General features: G+C 38.2%; 1 protein-coding gene across 1 annotated transcript in view; it reads left to right on the top strand.

The window, feature by feature from the left end:
- The window catches only part of LOC113459632 (uncharacterized), a 102539-nt gene that overhangs the window by 46469 nt on the left and 37375 nt on the right, over positions 1-18695 (top strand). The gene's annotated exons all lie outside the window — the stretch shown is intronic.

Below are 18695 nucleotides of genomic sequence, written 5' to 3'. Positions count from 1 at the left end.
TCTCCAATCTAAATGATTCTATCATTTTGTGTAGATACAAATGAGAAACCTGCATCTCCACATTTTAGTGTTAAACCCTTTAAGTCAAAGGGTGACTACTGACACCTCCTATGACAAGGAAGGGGAGACTCCCTTTTGGTATAATCCTTTCCACTGACGGATGAGTTATTCCATATCTAGCACACACAAATATGAACTGGGTTAAAGTGAATCTTACAAATTCTAGGTACAAAAGCATTTTCAAGGTTTTCTTTTTTTTATAAAGCTAGCCTTGAAAGGTTGATTTCTTCAGCTGTATATTGTAGAAGCAAATATAGGTTCCAGCTCTGTGTCCCTAAGAGAAGATTAAGAATCAAGGCTAGTATGGAGTTCAGAGAGTTCCTATTTATCTCTTCAAGACTAAGTTAATCCAGTAAAGTGTTAAATTAGTCACACTAAAATTGAATTATCCTCTGCTTACATTGTTAAAGTCTGTTGGTGGGTTGCAAATTGATCAGTTAGCCAGTTACCCACAGAAGTTACGATGACAAAAATGAAGAAGTGTTTAAAAGATGCACACACAAAAAAATCTGCTTCCAAGTTATCCTAGGTCATCCTGGACAAAACTGGCTTCAGTGATGGGTTATAGAACTCAGAACTGTGATATGTGCTATACTCAGCGCTCTAATAAAGCATCACGTTTGGAAGTACTTAATCTTGTTTTTTATATCATTAAGAATTCATAGACAAAGAAAGGTTGATTCATTAGAATTTAAGGGCCCCACAGAAAATTAGTATTTAATCTTATGTTCTGATTTAATTCTATTATATATAACATTGGCCCAAACCCTCATTTCATTCTATCCTCACCATTTCTTCACACTTCAGAAGGAAAGTTTACTGCACAAACATGTTACTCAAACTTCTAAGTGAATCTAGTTGATTCAGTGAATTATTCTTGAATAATTTGAATTCATAGACTTTGCCTATGCGTGTATTTTGGTGTCTGTGTTCTCAGGGGAGCTCAAGGAATGTGAATAACTCATTACATTAAAAAGACTTTCTCAAATCTGGTATTATAGTCCCAAACCATACCATTACCTGAACCCTCTGCTGCAGCATGGACTCAGCTCAATCTGGTGGTGCAGATTTCAGATCACTTACAAGATTTAGTGACTTTGCCAAGTTAAAATTAAAGCCACAAAATCTTAAAGGGTTTTTGATTTTACCCAAGATGAGGACATTACTGTCTCACATCCTAGATGTAAATGTGTGCTATGCAATTTTTACAGATCAATTGAGAACATTGAGAATCAAATGAAGTTTAACTTACCCAGGCTTTTCTCAGAACACATGAAGTGACCCTTTAGGAAGGTTCTTGCTGCCTTTCAGCAGCCAGGGAGACACCACAGCTCTCCTCCAGTGTTCAAGACAAGGTTACTGGGAGAGCAAGGTATCCTCATATATGTAACAAATTACTCAGAGGATTTGCTCCAGCTGACAGGCATGAAATGGGTTTTCTATGCTAGTTTGCTAATACCAAGAAAGCTCATAGCTCAGCAGCATTGTCAGACGTCAGCACTTCTGTGCTGGCTTCTAGAAATCTTTGCACTTTAATGGGGTTAACTGCTTTGGTATTATCTGGGACCTGGGGAGGAAGCAGCAAGCAACAAAATGCTGACTCTCCATCCCTGAGAAGGGCCTGAGGGTTTCTCATCCCTGAGCTTGTCCAAGCTGTCCCTGAACTCATGCACAGCTCTAGCACACCCAGCATCCTCTATCAAGCACTTTGGAATCATACAAATGTGAGGAGAATCATCTCCTTTCCTTTCTCTTCAGGTGTGCAGTGCCAGCTTCATTCCATTTCCTTGTTATTAGGGTGGAAGGAAAGGAACAAGGCATTTTGTGTTTGCCTTATCTATGATTCTCTTCTTTTCATAGATGGCATTCATACCTTCATCTCTGTTTTTGGCTGACTTCTTATATTTAATATTTTTTCTTATAACATGGGAAAATGATTGCTTATTCCATCAGGTTGGACAAGATGGACATTAGTATTTTGCTCTCCATTACCAAAACCAGCAAGGAAAATTCCTTCTGTCCTGAAGTTTTATCAATGAATGTGTTTTTGTGAGGGATGAAGTGGCCAAATGTCTTTCTGCAGCTAAAACACAGCTTTGTGCATTCTCTCCTAAAATCTCTCTTCTTTAGCAACATCTGTAATCATCTTACATGATGAGGTGCAGTGCATATAATATCCTACAATTCAAAAAAGGTCTAATAGTGATAATTCTGGCAAGTTGTGGTTCAGGGCTGGTTATTTTATTTATTTTTTTCTTTTCTCTCAATTTTAATTGCACCACTGTCAAGTCTTATCTAGAGAAAAAATTTTCTTGGCAGGGATCTGCCTATCCATGCACATTGCAGGATGTATAATTCAGTTTTGGGTGTATGAATAATGTGTGAATATTATAGATAGTAACAGTAATGTAAAGGTCACCTTTTCCAATGTAACTGTAACAAATTTGAATTAAAAAAAAATCTTAAATAGCAGCAACTATTTTTCTATTCATTCCAGCCTGCTGTGCCATTCTTATAATCCAGCCTCTAATACTTTTATTGATGAAAATTCCAATGGGATGACTCATAAAATAAAATACTTCTTAGCGAAAGAAAGAGTACCAAATGTTAAGTTCCATTTACTTTGTATTTTAATACTATCTTAACTAATAGTTGTTGCATGACTTATTTGTAACTTTCATGTAAGCCCAAGTCTTTTTCTGATTTACATGGGGTAAGATCTGAAATTTGTATCTAATAAAGAAAACATATTTATTCCTGCAGTTATGCCTTAGTTTTCATCAAAGAGAATTCCAGGTGAATTACCTGGTCATTGTTTTCTGTGATAAAACACTCTGATGCACAGTGCATGTTCTGAGGGCAATACTGAATTAAAAATTACAAAATAGGGACCTAAGGAATATGATATAAGCAGAAAATTTTAAATCTGCAGCAAGGTATTTTAAAATCCTATGGACACTACGTGCATTGATCTAGTTTTTTGGGATGCAAAAGGTGTAAGATAAATTACAGTGCAAAAAATGAAAATAAGAAATTACATTAATTTATACAACCTGTTAGTCACTATTAAATGAAAACACATAAGAAAAACCCCAGATGGTTCCATATCAGACCTTGGATGTGATATGGGGCCTGGTGTTTTTGGGTTTAATTGTTATTTTGCAAGTTCTGGCTCTGTTCCATCACAATCCCTTTTCCAGCTTCAGTCTGGCACAGGAAGTTTCCATCAGGGCACTGTTATGTTTGTACCAGTATAAATGCATTCTTAAGTGCTTGTGGTGTGGCAGCACCTGTGGTGCTCCCATAAAACCTTTTGTTGTTTTGTGGTGCCCTCTCTCCTTGTGACCACAGGTTTGTGTTTGTGCCCCTTTGGTGTCGTGCCTGGCAAGGAGGTTTCAGTTTGGAGCTGTGATTTAGAGATTTGTTCCTCAGAAAACTCCTGGAAATGCTGACATGAGGAGAAGCAGCCCATGGATGGTTCCCAAAGTCTGCTTGAGGCCTCTCACTGGCTTTGCCACTCCCTGCACAAAAGGATGGCTTGCACAGGGAACACTCTTTTGTCATATTTGCTGATAAGAGCAACAAGGCTGACTGTAAGCAGGAGGGCTTCTTTATTTTCCTTTTGAGTACTGTTTCTTCAGGCAACTTGAGTTTTTAGTATGCTTTGAGAATACAATCAGAATTTTTAAAATTTGTTGGCCACTACTGGAATTAAATCCGGCAGGTTGGTTTCAATGAAGCACTACCTTTGCCCTCTGCTATTTTTGGAAGGTCTTGCAAAACATCTTTGAGACAGGCCAGCTAATACAGGGTAGACTGTTGAAAAGTATCTAGTTTATAGCATCTTTCTGTAAATAATGTAATGAAAAGTATCTAGTTTATAGCCTCTTTGTAAATAAATTAATTAAAAGCTACAAGATGACATCCACTTATTTTGCAGGCCAATTAAATCAGTATCACGTTCAAAATGACTTCAGAAAAATTGAGCATCATCATTTTGATTTTAAGCCTTTTGGCTTTGAAGTTAAGAAATATTTCTTTTTAAAAAGAATTGAAGAAAACCATAATGAAGAACAGTGAAAGGTTTTTAAAGGGCTTCCCTAAATAAGAGTTATGAGGCAGGGCTGCAAAGCATGAAGTCATTTAAGCCTAAGGAATGTGGGAGTGGGATGTTGTAACCAGCACAGCACTCAACATTACCACACCAATTAGACTTAATAAGTTTAACTGGAGTATTTCACAACGTGAGTCCAACCCAGCCTCTTTTTAAGTGAGCTGAAGTGGTTGTCATTGTTTTCAACAAGCAAGGGTACCAGGCTGCACTGCAGTATTGCTTCCAGGGTTATGCAGCTGTTTCAAAGTGTACATAGCTGAATCTGAGTGCATGCAAATGCCTGAAAAAGCTGTCAGATTTCAGGGATATTTCAGTGATCTGGAACTGGACAGGCCCTAAATGCTAAGGGTGAACAACTGGAGAGTGAAAAGCTTTGGGGCTGGTTTTTGTGTGGACTTCCTGCTTCTGAAAACCAGTTGGGTTGTTTGTGAACACATCACTTGTGGGTGATTGCAGCATGCAGGTCTTGATTTTTCAAGGAGCTGTGCCTGTTTTGGGATTATTCAACCCTTACATCTTATGAAAAAAAATTACATCACCCTCCTAAAGTGCATTATAACAACAATGTGACATGCTGTGGAATCGGTAACCATGAAGTGATTTCAGCAATGCTGCTATGTGCAAAGGAGGAAGTACTGATTATTCTGGGAATTTGCAACACTAGTTATGCACAACGTATGTGAGTATTTTAAACAACTATCATCTGCTTTTCTACCAGCTAGACTGCAGTTTAATTTTGTTGATATTAATGAAAAACACCTAATGATCAAAGCTAGAATTCTTGACAGTTACCAGAGGTGAGAGTCCAATGACACCTGGGCTGTCCAATGACACGGGGAGCCTTGAACACTGATTTGGGATGAGAACATCCCAAATGTTAGCCAGGAGTTGGGAGCCAGGGGTTGCCAAAATCCTGGGGGCTACTGGTTATATGAAAAGCAGTCAGAGCCTGCATCAGAGGTAATTAAAAGTAAGGGGTCTGCAGACAGTTTGTGCCACTGCCTCCAGATCTGAGCCTGGACATCAGAGCCCAGCCCAAAAAGTTGCAGGATTTGGACAAGAAATCAAAGGCCATCCTCATCTCAGTTGAGGCAGTTTCATGGGTTCTGAGAAAAACAGCTCTTTTTTTCCTCTAAAAAACTTCCTGCCAGCCTTGAAAACACACATCAAAGGGATTGTTCTTTGTGTACTTGATGTCTCTTAAGTAATAATTCTCTATTTGCTTTAAAATAGAAAATTTACCAGGTGGTGTAAGCTAATACTTTATTGAATTTGCAATTTATAACACAAAATAAGGCAACATGGAACATAAAGGCCTTTATAGTCTTTTTAGAACAACACTGCTTTTAGAATAACTGGAAATGCATTCACTGGCATGAAATCTTAAATACAGTAAAATATCACTTCAGGATTCTTTGGTTTGGCCTTTAGAAATTTTCTCTGCTTTTTTTCCCTTTATCCCAGAAAGATTTCATATTGGAGCTTTTATCTTGTCCTGCAGCAATAGTCTACAGACAGCAGAAATTTAATAATCTAAATTATTACTTATGCACTGTCTACATGGATGTCTTTTAACTTCCTTGCTGCACTCTGTGAGTGTGTATGATACACAATCAGATATTTATTAGGCATACTTTTTAATGCCATTGAAATTAAGTCGTTCAAGGGATAAAAGAGAGAACTGTCTTCAGACAAGCACAGAATCCATAGAGTGAGTTAGGTATGTGTTTTCAAGATTTGCACAATCCCCCTCTCCATTGTGTAAGTGCTGATTACAGGGAGCTCTGGGTCTCAAACAGAAGCAATTACAGCCCTCTCCATCTGCAAGGAGCACTTGCAAGAATGTCATTCACAAAGGCCAAAAAGTCATGGCATGTTTGGTATCCCATTATAAGATAAAATTATTTATTTCATTAATGATTCATTCCCCCTACCCTGTTCATAAAGAAAAAGTACAGCAGTGAAACCACTTCAGGACAGTGAGCAGCAGGGGAGTGGCCATTTCAGTTACTGATCTGTGAGAAGAAACAAGCCCTGAGTTCTGCCTTTCTGGGCCATAAATGTTCATAAGTCTCAAACTGATGCAATACATGTATCTAGAGAATTGATAAGGAATGATAACATATCTCAAAAAATGATTACTTTGTAAGAAGAATCAGGGTCTCATGTTATTAGAGGGTTCCCTGAATAGCTGAAGTGTCCTTCCACAATCAGCCAGGTGTGGATGTGTAAATGCCAGAATCTCTGTCCACCTCTGTTTTCAGTTGATTTGCAGAGACACTCTGGTCCCTAATTATGTCTGGTGATTCATCTACTCCACCAGCCCCAGGAAGGAACATTTTCTGGTTCTCAGGCTGGGGTCTGTGCCCTGACAAAGCTCTCATTGTACAGGGGGTGAGACCCAACCTGCACCACCCCCTTCACTCTGCACTCAGCTGGGACAGGGAGCTGTGTGGGGCACCACCCCTCCCCAGCCCTTCAACCTAAATGAAAAAACCCAGCCTACATTGCATTGCTGAGCAGTTCATTACTGCCTAGAAATAGCATAGCCTCTAAACAACACATTAATTATCAGCTTGTCTCATTAGTTAATCCCATTAGACTGATATATGCAGGCATTTTATCAGTAGAATTGAAAGTAAATTCCTAGGAACATCACTTTTCTGGTTACATTTCCTGTTGTACAGTAGATCAAGAGATAAATCGAAAACACTCTTGCTTTGGTGTAGGGCAAACTTGGTGTCATTTCTTGTGTTCAGATCAAAGGGCAGCTGGTGATGTTCAGGGTAGGATAAATGAAGTGTGTGAGATGGTAGCACACAGAGCATGTTCTACTTTTACAACCAATTTGCATTACCAGTGTTCCTGGGAAGCCTTGCACGAACCAGGAATGCAAAATGCCAGGCAGTGCACAAGAATCATGTCAAGATACTTGCAGCTAATCTTAAATTAGAGCAAGAACAACAAAGTGAGCAATTATTCCCTCTGGAGTTTGCATTAGCTCAGAGATCCCCACCTGAGACACGATGGCACTCCATGGGGCTCAGATGCTGTGACTGCCACAGAAGTATCACTTTACTAACCCTGGCATTGTCACATCAATTCACCACCTGCCTAAAGGGAAATGACTTTAAAATATCTACTTCAAATAAATTCCAAGTAGTTTTATTATCAGTTATTAATCTCCAAACTTATCTAAGGTCTTGAAGTACTGCAATACTCCATGACAGTTTAGAAATGATAAAAGATTATAACAGGCATGTATTAATCAGAGAATGAAACTCTTGAACTGAACTTTAACATCTGGGTCTCAAATGTGCTTGGAGTTTCCTATGAAGCTAATAAGTATGATTACAGTTGTAGAAACACCTGAAGAGTGCAAGCATTTTATTAGTCAGGACAGGATCAACAACTATCTGTAGATATTTTATGCAGAACAAAAATGCTCAGAAGTTAATAGAGAGGGTTGAGAAATTGAGGGCCGTTTAGCATGCATGCACCTTTTAACTCCACTTCAGAGTCATTTCCATCACCCTTACTGCCAGAGGCATCACTGCAATACCCAGAGGGACATGGAGACAAAAGGGGATGGTCCTGGTCCTGGTCCTGGTCCTGGTCCTGGTCCTGGTCCTGGTCCTGGTCCTGGTCCTGGTCCTGATGAGGAGCAGCTGGAAGGAGCAGGAGGGCTGGAGGCAGCAGAACCTGACAGAGATGAACAAGCAAAGACTGAGACAGCTGGCAGCAGTCTTTGCTGCCTCCCCACAGCTGCCAGGAGTTAATGGCATTCTCCAGGTAACACCATGCTGCAGCATCCCTTAGAGGGATTTAAAGGAAGCAGACATGACAACTATTCTGATATTTTTGTCCTTTCATATTTACTGCTTCATGACATTCCTTCTGTGAAATTTATTCTAGTTGATACCTATGTTTTATATATTAAATATTAGAGCTGGTTGAATTTTCTTATATTAGATGAACTGCATCTTCCCTCCATGAGGGAATAAAAACATGATGACTTATTTCCTTGCAGGAATCACAGTGAGAAACTACTTCTCCAGTAGTGAATCAGATACTGCTTGAAAATATCTTGGTGCTGCTCAGTAGAGCTCACATTCTACTGAAGGACCATGAACAAAATAAAATAAGATCTGGGAGTTTTGGTGAGTGGATGGCAGTATCTGCATGCAACCATACATCTACAATGTCAGCTGCAGGTTGTTATTAGAGTTTAGGATATAAGGGTGTATCAGAGCATTCCTAAAGTGTATCCACACAGTTCCAGGATTCCAGAAGATTCCAGGATCTTCTGTCAGGCAGAGAGTTGCAATTTATGTTATTTGAATCTTTGAAGGGTATAAAAGATCTATTAATGTACATTCAATTCCACAGGAATAAACCAGACATGGAGTAATAGAATATTTGAATATATCTGATGTCTTATATTATATTTTCTTGAATATCTTCTGAGAAGCACAAAACTGAACATTTAGTTCAAATAATTGCATTGAAGCTACAGCTGCAGATAGCTATGTTAAAAGGATTTCACAGTAATTTAAATTTGTTACTTTTTGAAAGTAGCCTAGTAATTGAGGTAGTTTCTCTGGAGACTTGAGAATGATTATACACACTACACTTTATTTTTTTTAATTTGTGCTATTTTGTGTTATAAAATAGAAGGAATATACACTGATTAAATGAGTGCTTTCACTGGTCATAGCATAATTAGAGCCAGGAGCCAGAGTTAAAAATTCTGAGTGTTACAGAGAAGTAGATAACAGCTGATACTCCTACATATCCTTCAGTGAAAGCCAAGTAGTTTGGATTTTTTTATTGATTCTTTTTTATTTTTTAATGCTGGGTTACCTCAGGGAAGTGAATTAACAGAACTCTTTATGTAGTTTCACAACTTTGTTGTGCTCTTTGCACCGCCCCAATCCCTGCTGAGCCAATAATGCCAGCCTTGGTTTGTTTGTTCACCTCTCCTCTGGTGGATGCACATCCTCTCCTAAGCCACTCCTAGTCCTAGAACTTGAGCCCAGCTTGCTCTCATCTCTTCTCTCCTTCCTACACATCACCTGCAAAACATTCCTGAGCTTGTGTTCCTGTGCTGAGCATCACAAGAATGCCCTCAGCTCTTCCCAGGGCAGCTGCAGCCTCACTGCAGGTGATCCTTGCTCTGCCTTCATCAGGCTCTTGCTCTTCCTGCTGGGGCTGAAATGGGATCTTTAGCTCTTCTCTGAGGCTCTGTAATTTGTCTGTGCCATGAGACACCTGTTCATTTCCAGGTGCCATAAATAAATACCAGTGCTTGCAGTGAGCTCTAATGGAGCATTTTAGCTGTGAAGTCTCTGAGCCCCCAAGAGAAGTGCTGCAAGGGGGTGCTGGAACTGAGCCACCATCACAGAGGTAAATTTGAGCCATTTGGTGACCATGGATTTTTGAAAATCATTGGATTTTCAAAATTTAGTGCATTCTTCTGAACTTGGTGATGGTCTCTAGCTGACAAGTTGGAAAAACTTGCTAACATGAGCACCTGAAAGACGGTACTGATGATAGGGTACAGGTACATAGGGCAAAGAAACAGGAAAAAAAATCCCTAGAATAAGTGATCAAACTGAGAAAGCTCAGATTGCAAAAAAGTCTTTCTGAAGGAGTGAAAAAGTGATTAAGGGTTTGAAAAAAAGAATAGAACCTGTTGTTTTGGTCTCCTTTTTGTGTACTTGTAAGGAATAAGATATATACATGTGTTTGGTTATAGAGGTACAGGCATGAATATGAGACAAGGTGAAGTTGTGCGGGTTTTTTGAAAGTTCATTCTGAAAAATCTCTCTATTTCTTGATATTTGCTACCCCATTTAGTTTAGTAACATCTCCCAGGTAAAGTATGTCTGGTGGTAGAAGGCAGCAGATTTTTTCAATGAGCATCCCAACCATCACTGTTAATCCTCGGCTCTCATGAGGAGCAAGTTCACACTACCACCTAGTGCAATTCCTGTTCCAGTGCAGCAGCATTATTCTGTCTGCTCCCTTTCTTATTTATAAACTCTTGTGAATAATTAATCTATCTGAGGGTTTTATTGACTCTAACATTAACTTTATATTAATGAAAGAAACAGACACAGAACACATTGAATTTTCTTCTTGTAAGTCCTCAGTAAATAGTACCCTGACTTCCATGCTATATCTGCCTATTTTCTCTCATGTATATGGCAATTTTAAGACAGCAATCATTCTGTACCACAACAGTACATGCCTACACCCCTGCTGAATTATGCAGCTGTGGGTTTCTATGAATGAACAGGGGTTGCTTTGTACAAACACCCTGTTAATATTTGAAGTGTGATTTGGAAAAGGAGGGTAGATTGTCTTGATCTCATGTGCTGTGGTATGTAAACCCCCAGTAAATCTCTAAGTTCACAAGAATTAGCATTCTGGTTTTAACAAAGAACAATATGGATTACCCAGCTAATGTTGCTAATTCCTAGTGTGTAGCTATTACTTTGGCGCTATTCTACTTCTTTCATGAAATAATATATAATTTTAAAAGCTATGTCCAATACAAATTCTCAAATGATATAGGAATTATTTAAATTAAATTCTTAAGGGCAAAAAATAATGTTGCTCCTTGCTATGGCTATGTAATAATACATAAAATAATAATAATGTAAAAAGAGCAGACAAGATCATTGTCCATTTACAAGGGACTTTGGTGTTTGAGTTTTCTTTATATTGGAATCCTCTTTTGTCTCAATGAATTATTTTATATCACAATTGGATATGATCACTTTATAAAAAGAAGGTATACAAATTAATATTTTATTTTTATGTTTAATTCCCCAGCATTACTTAATGCTTTATCAATAGGAAAAATTAGAGAATATAAGAGAAATAAAATATAGAGAATTAGTGTTCAGCAGAACTTTCTGGAAAACGCTTTCTTTAATACTGGCTGTATTTGTCCTTGCTCAGAAATATAGAATATATATTTATTTCATATAAGGAAATAAAACAAATCTGTTCACAGTAAGTTCTGGACTAACTAAACTCTAAGGAAGCTACATACACTTTAATTCAATAAGCAAGTATTTTTTTCAGACCTCCTTTTTTTGTATCTCTTTCATTTGAAAGTCAGATCTATGGAGGCCAGAAGCATCAATCTCCCCAGAAGCACATAAATAGCTGAGGAAATTCACTAATCTGGAATTCCAGTGTAATTTGGACAAAGGGATCTTACCTCCATGCAAAGCTAAATGTTCAAAGCTTAGGCCACAGGCTTAAAGGGACAAATTGCAACTTGATGGATAATTCCTTGGGTTTTAGCATGACTGGAAGGGGCTCAAATATGAGCAGAATGTAATCAGTTTATTTAATAATTTTAAGCTGTAGTATTGCAAGTATATCACTAGAAGCTGTATCGACCATTTCTGGCAGAGTGAATGTTTCTAAGGGAAACATCAGCTGTGGTTTGCCCACCACACCAGCAGTGGCTCTTTCTGTAATGTGCTATCTCTGATTCTGCTTTCTCTATCATGCTTCTATGGCAAGCAGGTGTGCCAGGGGTTAACCATGGGAGCTTTAAAGGAGTGAAAGTTTGGGACTGATGGCCATAGAGCTCAGGTGAATTTTCTTTGAGATGTTGGGCCATGCTCCCAAGCACAGGTTTCAAGTGGACTCCTCAGAGACATTTGTGTTACAGCTGTTTAGAAGAATGCAAAAAGGGCAAAGAGCAAAGAATGCATACATTCCACTGAATTCATTAATATGTAAGGAGGAAGTTTAGCATCTGCTTGGGATGATTTCTCTTAAATGATCAAATCTGGATTATTCACGCCTGAAAGTCCTTAAAGAAAACGCATTTGGCTGAGGCACTTCATGTACACCAACAGCCTTTGAGATGAGTTTTGGAGTGCTGAGGAAATTGCAGAGGCCTGAATAACTTATAAGCATTTAAAAAGGACTTGTATATAACCTGATATGATCCAGCTAAAATAGTGGATTTTGGTGACCAAGATTTAAACTATAGGAATACAATTTATGGGCTTGATTTTGGTCTTTGAGAGATTACAGATGTAATCATACATACTGATACCATGTGCTTTAACTGCTAGAGGACATTAAGCAAGCACAATGTGCTGCTGTTCATTTAAAATAGCTGCCACTGTAGCACCTACAGTCTGAAACTAATGGGTTAGAAAAATAATGCCAGCGAGAAATAATCCTTCAGTGAGGCTGTTTAAAACTGTGTCTTCCAAAGATGAATCTCAAAGGAAAGTGATGCTAGTTTTATGCATAACCTGATTTAGATATAAAATTGCCACAGATAAAATATGCAGGTGACACAGAGGTTGACAGCATGACAAATATTGATGCTGAAGTTGCACAGAGTAACATGGATAGTTTGGTAAAGAGAATGAACCCATGCAATTAACTCTGTTTTAATGTATTCGTGTACTGTATTGTATGTCTGAACAATAATCAAATTTATAACTGTGGAGGGGAGGATGGTATCCTTGAAAACAGCAACTTTGAAAAGTGCTTATAAATCATCTTGAACAACTGAGTCAACACACACTTCTAATGTGATGTGTGAGGCAAACAGGATTAACGTGAATTTGTAAATCTATTCAGGAAGGCAGTGTGTAGGAGTAGGGAGGTAATTTTTGTTTATATAATCCCTGATGAAGGCAGTACTAGAATATTGCACACAAGTCAGGTGTCAAGTGTTTCTGACAGTGGAAGGAATGGAGAAGGTATAAAAAGAAAGCCACAAAGATTATCTGAATGCTGGGGGGAAAAGCCTTACTGTGAAGGACAGAATGAATGCAGTTTGTTAAGCACATAAAAAAAGACTCTGAAAAGGTAAGTCTTGATTCTAGCACAGAAGTAGTAACACATGGAAAATATATTAAAAGGCTCTTTTACCTCAAAGAAGAAAATACAAGGAAAAGCAAGGGTGAGAAGCTCCAGCAAACACATTCAAACTCTCAGTTAGATGAAGATCAAGATGCCAATTAGTCAGCAGAACAGGTCTGATACTTCCCACTCTTGGAATCTTCAAGCTGAAGCTGTTTCTTTCCAAAGGATGGAGGGCTGCCTCACTAGTCTGATGATTGGTCTTGGACTCAATGTGTGATGCCTCCTCCCTGCACACAATATAGCTCAGAATACTCCCACCCTGCATGGTATTTATTTTGGCACAGAAACAGAATGGCCTTAGGAGTAATAAACACAAATATTTAACGGTAATGTGTCCAACATCATTATGTACAAAACTGAAGAAAAAGGAAGCATTGAGCAGTAGCAAAAGTTGTTTTCTGATTATGATTATGAAATAAAAATTGTCATACAAGAGGGAACTTTTCTTATTAACATGATAAACCCACTAGATGGCACTGAAGCATCCCTTTACAATTCTCACTTTGACCAATAGCCTCATTAGCTAACTATTTTAATCACTGCTAAAAGGAATTTATGAACCACAGTATGAAGAATCTAAGAGACATAAAATTCTGATATTACATGAAAGGAGTTTTCTTTTTCTCTCTTTACTGTACATAATCTACTGTTCACTGTTTATTTTGTGATTATCTGCATTATCTTTATGCACTTAAATGTTTGGAGGCTTTGTTTAAGGGAGCTTAATCTATACCAAATTGTATTAAATCCTCCTTAGAACATGGATTTCTGGCTAGGCATAGTTGTCTTCCTGCTAGAGTAAATTTAGTTGAATTAATAAGAGCAATTCTCTATTTGAAAGTGAAATAGAGGCTATGGGTTCTTTTCACTAGGGCATGGCAACAAAACTGCCTCAAATTCTATTAATGCACAATAACAGGAATTACTGTTCCAGTAAGACACAAGAAATATGCTGTGTACTCATAAAAACTCTTTTCTGGGATTTCATCTATATCATAAATTATTTACAGGTAAAATTGATCACTTTGAAGCTGTTTCTTCCAAACAAATAGATGTTACCTTTAAGTACTCAAGGCATTAAGTGGGAAGAAAGAAATCAGCTCTTATTTCACATTTTCCCAGAAATTTTTAAGATCCCCAGCTTATCAGGGTGACTGGCTTGTGGGAATGATCACAGGAATGGTAAAACTGATAAAAAAAAGGGAATTAATATGTAGGTCTGGTTGAAGAAATTTAGAGGGTATATAGCATAGTGTTTTAAAATTCAAAGTGATAGAGTATTATGCTCTCTGATAAATTTTTAGTCAAAATTTAGAAGAAATATGAACCTTCTGCTGATGGCAGTCTCATGCTGAAAACACATTCAAACCCTGCAAATATCAGTAGGGTGACTCGAGGTGACTGTAAATGTCTGGATGTGCCTTGAGTTTGGCCCTTCAGAGAATGGGAGCTGGCATGTCCCCTCCTTGGAACTCAGAGTCTCTAAGTGCTTTTGACAGTTTGGGCTTTAGGAGCTTTACTTGTGAGCCAGGTGAAAACTGTCCTTCTGCAGAAGCAGGTATTAGTAAATATGATTGTTTTTCAGCCCAGAATACAGATGCTTTGCTACACAAAGGGCTACTAACAGCAGCCTGGTGTAGAATATTAAAAAATGCATGTAGAAATTTGATCAACTCAGCCCCAAAAATTCACAAACTGAACAAGCAAATAATTGCAGAAGCCATTTGGATGGGGGGCTGACAAATCCTAAGCAGAAACATAATAATGATGGGAATTTGCAAGGCAGGGCTGTCACTATGATATGTAAGCAGTACACATCAGCTGCAATCAATAAAAGAAGCAGAGCTACTACTTGCTTAAATACTCCATTGACAAGCAAGAGGGAGGTCATTAGGCATTGGATCTGTTGATCTGTCTGATTGAACCATTGATCTGTTACCCCGTTACTCCACTGTAGTGCCATATTTAACTTGACAGAACTGGAACTGTTTTGCTGGTCTTCTTTAGCCAGTATTTGTTTATTGCATGCTCATCCTTGAAAATGGGTGTGTAGCATAGCTGCTAAGCCTGCTATCTTTTTCAGGGAAACCACCTGGAGATTTTTTTTTTATAAGGCCCCCATCTCTTTCTCCAGCTCAGTCAGTGGTGAAATCCTTTTTTGGATTACAAAGCACTATCAAACAGAAAATTACTTGTGCTAAGCCAGCTGACTCGCTCTGCACCTGAGCTGAGCTGGGATGAGGTTAAACATGGAGCAGCATGACAATATAGAGAGATACCCACAGTTTCATCCAAAATCACTCAGATGGATGCTGTGATATCAGAGCAGAAAGCACCTGAACAGGTCCACACAGATCTTGGTGTTTAATTCTTTTAGATTAGTCAACTGCAAAACTGTCCAGCTCAAAGCAGGCAACCAGCCCTGTAGCTGGAGACTGTCAGCTCCCTCTGTGACTGAGGACCTCATAAGCTGGGTCAGCTGAAGAAGAATATGGGGCCTCAGCTGATGCATTTTTCCCCTTGTCATACAAAAAAAAATCTCATTAACTCATTCTGTCATTTAGTTACAGATACTCTTTTTTGAGTTTTTTTTTTCTTGCAGTTCTTCATTTTATGACATTAATTTGGCACTATCAGGAGCTCAATCATATTAATGTCAACCAATTAGAGATAATTTGTGTGGGCACTGTTGCATTAGCTAACTGTAATTTCATTCTGTGGTCAGGTATTGTAGTGGTTTTCTTGTTAGTCTTTGAAATGTTCATAATAATGAATAAAGTAACATGAAAATGTAATAGCTTAAATCATTCTTCAATAAGATAGAAAATAATTGCATTTTAATTCCTTTTATTTGCCTGGGTTTTTTTCCCCCCTTGTTGTAGGTGTTCCTTGCTTTAAGAGTAGCTTCAGCTCTGGAGAAATAACATTAGGTCGTGGGGGCAGCTGTTACACAGTTAAGCCATATGGTTTGTGTTCTGTGTCCTGGCTCTGGGAGTGCAGGTTCTTGGGTCTTCTGCTCCTCAGTGTGGTCTCTGACCACGACTTTGTCATTGTGTAAGTCAGTTTCTTTGGCTCCTAAATTGTCCTTGCTATATTTCCAAAGTTTAAGGCTGTGATCTTGTAAATTTAGGGTTCAACAGATGCCTCTTTAGGGCCCTGTACTTGGTCCTTACTCATCCTGGCTGGAAAGTTCTTTTGGAAAGTCCCATGATTTTTCCCAAGCTGTCTCATGTCCATGGCCTGGCCTGATGATTATCCTGCTCTGTTTTTTCAAATGGATCCTGGCTTTTCCTTTGCAGTAACCTGTTTGCATTAGGCAGGGAAGGCCTTGCACAAAGCATGGCTGGGAGCTGTGATGTGGTGACAAAACCAGGCTGCCCAGCGGTGTCTCAGGTACACAGGAGCACAGCAGAGCTGAAACTGCACTTAACACCCTTTTTGTGGAGGAGGTAGGACTTGCTGCTTTTAGAGCTCTTAATAAGTAAATAAAGTATTTCTCTGTCTCTCTTCACAAATGAGACTGTTTATCTGTTGATCCTAACAAACAACTGTTCCCAGGTCCAACACAGAAGCATTGCTAGTTTTCCCAAAGCCTTTTTTTCCACCTCTGGAATAATAATAATAATAATAATAAATAAAAATACCCTTTGCTTGTACTATCTTCCTCTTTCTCATTAACTTTTCCAAGTATTTCTTTATCTGCAATTAATCTTCTTTTTGGTCATAAAAAGGAACAACTACATCCATATAATATGCAACCTGCACTTAAAAAGATATTTTTATTATGTCATCTCTGAAAGAATTCACTTATTCATAATAAGTCTGTGTGTTTTCATGGCAACCCAGCAATTCTTTTCTTTCTTTTTTTCTTTGTATTTATTAAGCATAACAAAAGATTTAGTTCTTTTGCATTCATTATTTAAAAGATTACTCATACTCAGTTTGACAATTAAAAAAAATCCACAGAACACAAATTTTTACTTATTTTTTATTTTGAGTCTTAAAAACAGAAGTACTGAGTTTGTCCAAAATTACATTACTTCTAAGACAGTGGTGACAAATGTATTTTTATACTTGGAAAAATTAGTATGCCTAACATTCACCTTGCAACGACTGGCTTAGTCTGGCATACTTTTTTCCAGAGCTGTTGAGGGATTTGTTTAGCCCAATAGGATTTGTATTGATTTCTGTTTCACTTTTCTTTTTTTTGGTGATCTTTATTCTTGGGGTTTTTTTCTTATATTGATTCTGAAAGCTTTAGCCATTTGGGTTATTACAAATGTTGCTATATTTATGCTGTAATCCTACTACAATAATCACAAAGTCAGACTTTCACAGACTTGCATGCACGCACAAAAAATGGAACTTTCAGCTGGTTTGCTGGAATCTGAAGTCTCTCAAAAGAACTTACCATATTTTTTTCCAGATGATTTTTTAGGTGATACAGGGACATTAATCTACAGTATAAATTGGTAGTTATTTGATGCTATTGCTCATTCCACAAAATTGCAAATATACATTTGAGGTAAGCCAGTAAGTTCTGTTTTATGTCCTATCTGAATATTTAATCTGTATGGACCAAAGAGCTGTGTATGAGACCATTTCAAAAGAAATTCAAGGCTTTTCATAAATCAAAGCAACTATAAGTAGACAAGCACAAAGTTTAAAAAGAAGGTTTTCCTGGTTGACTGCCAAATACACTTAACATAAGCAAGTTTTTTTAAATGAAGAAAAAATTATCAATATAAACTCAGCCATTCTAGCAAATCCCAGATTTATGTTTCATCAATTAAACTCAGAACTAGCACTGCTTTAGCTGTCTGCAGATGTTTTGATATTATTTTGGATTTGATGAAAACCCACAAGCAGCAATTGCCTAACTTTGGAAGTCAGAAGTCTGCAGGACTAAGTTGTTTAAAATCAAGCAATCTTAAGAGCTTCTCTCTTAGGGAAGAGACCAAAAAAAGTCTTAGAGGGATGTCAGCTTCAACAGTACTGGTTATTAAGAATGATAATTCCAACCACTTGGAATTATGCTAGCTAACCCAGTGGATCAGAAGGCTCTTTGATACCAGTGCTGCAGATCAAACCTTGCCAAACTTCAAACTGCAGCTGCATCCCAAGAGGAAAAACTTTCTCCATCTAAGGCAGAATTTGGTCAGCTTCCAAAAGTGATTTATTCCTCCCTTCTTAATAAAACATCTTTTGCAGTTTTATGTGTGACAGACACTCACTGTAGCTTGAAGGGATTAGGGTGTAGAAAAGCCAGCAAAGAGCAATTGTCCATCCCATACCCAGGTGGGGAGCATTGAGAAATACTTGCACACGCAGTGGGATGTGATGAGACCATGGCCACAGAGAGGACTGAGGCTGAGCAGAGTGAATGCTCTTACATGGTTTTACTGTAAGCACCTGAGTGATAAAGTCAGTTCCCAGTGTGGGGCTGGGAGCTGCTGTTACAGTTATACATCCTACATGCTGGAGTGAATATTCTGATTCCACCCAAATTCTGCACCAAACCTCTAGGAATGTGGCCTTTTCATTTAGAATCAGGATTTATCTGCTCTCAGGTGCTGAAATTAAGCACCCAGTATTTTGTGGGTTG

The sequence above is a fragment of the Zonotrichia albicollis genome, chromosome 7 (genome assembly GCF_047830755.1).
Source record: "Zonotrichia albicollis isolate bZonAlb1 chromosome 7, bZonAlb1.hap1, whole genome shotgun sequence".
Classification (NCBI taxonomy): domain Eukaryota; kingdom Metazoa; phylum Chordata; class Aves; order Passeriformes; family Passerellidae; genus Zonotrichia; species Zonotrichia albicollis.
The sequence above is the reverse complement of the archived record's forward strand: the minus strand, read 5'-3'. Positions and strand labels throughout refer to the sequence as shown.